The sequence below is a fragment of the Euphorbia lathyris genome, chromosome 1 (assembly GCF_963576675.1).
Source record: "Euphorbia lathyris chromosome 1, ddEupLath1.1, whole genome shotgun sequence".
Taxonomy (NCBI): domain Eukaryota; kingdom Viridiplantae; phylum Streptophyta; class Magnoliopsida; order Malpighiales; family Euphorbiaceae; genus Euphorbia; species Euphorbia lathyris.
In genome coordinates this window covers 42,737,248-42,738,574 of record NC_088910.1, presented here as the reverse complement: position 1 = coordinate 42,738,574, position 1,327 = coordinate 42,737,248, and positions in this window count along the sequence as shown.

Here is a 1,327-nt window from a genome sequence, read left to right as displayed (position 1 = left end):
AATGATGACTGAATTTTTATTTGTCAAACTAGCTTCACAAAGGAAATTTTGAAGAAGTTTAAGATGGAAAATTGCAATTCCGTGAATACGCCAGTCGAGTGTGGAATCAAGTTGACCAAAGATGAAGACGGGGAAAATGTCAATCCTACTACATTCTGAAGATTGATCGGAAATCTGAGATATTTGACTTGCACACGACCATACATCCTTTATGCAGTTAGTTTGGTTAGTCGACATATAAAAGCTCCAATAGTGTCACACTAGAACGCAGTGAAGCGAATACTTCGTTACATGAAAGGTACAACTAATTTGGGTTTATTTTATTCAAAATCTGATGATTTCAAATTAGTTGGGTACAGTGATAGTGATTGGGCCAAGGACGAAGATGATCGAAAAAGTACAACTGGTTTTGTATTTTTTTCTCGGTGGGACGACATTCACATGGAGTTCAAAAAAGCAACCGATTGTGATGTTAACTACCTGCGAAGCTGAGTATGTCGATGCAACATCATGTGTCTATCATGCAATCTGGCTCCGAAGATTGTTAAAGGATTTTCAGATGGAAGAACCAGATCCAACGGAGATTTTTTATTGATAATAAGTTTGCTTTGGCATTAGCAAAAAATCCAGTGTTTCATGATCGGAGCCAACACATTGATACGAGGTATCATTTTATTAAAGAATGTGTTCAACAAAAGGAGGTGACACTGAAGTACATGAAGACGGAAGATCAGATTGCAGATATTTTTACAAAGCCGTTAAAATACGATGTGTTCAGACAATTGAGAGGACTATTGAGAGTTATGAAAAATTAAGATTAAGGGGGTATGTTAAAAATTAAACTTAATTTGCTATAATAATAATAAAAAATTCAACTCAATCACGTGAATGTCTGATGAAGACAAAGTAAAAGTCTAAAATAAGATAAAAATAGATAAGCGGGTATGAGTGTGTTTGAATTTTTGTGGTTGTATTTTTACTATAAACCTCTATAAATTAGAGAGGGTGTATCAATTGTAATTGGATTGTAAGGGAGAAGGTAGTGATTTAATCAATGTTATCAGAACCGGACCGGCTATTAAACCGGATTTATAGTTGGGTCACAGGTCACTTAGTCGGACCGAATGACTCGAATTGGTCAGATCGGATGATGTAATAAATAAATAAATAATATTTATTAATATTATATAATAGAATTAATTTAAATTTTTTTTATAAATTATATAGTGTAATCCAATAGGTATAAATTATATATAGTCTGGGTATACCGATTTAAAAATAATAATGAACCAAGCCAAATGGTGGATGAGGAATAAAATTGATAAAG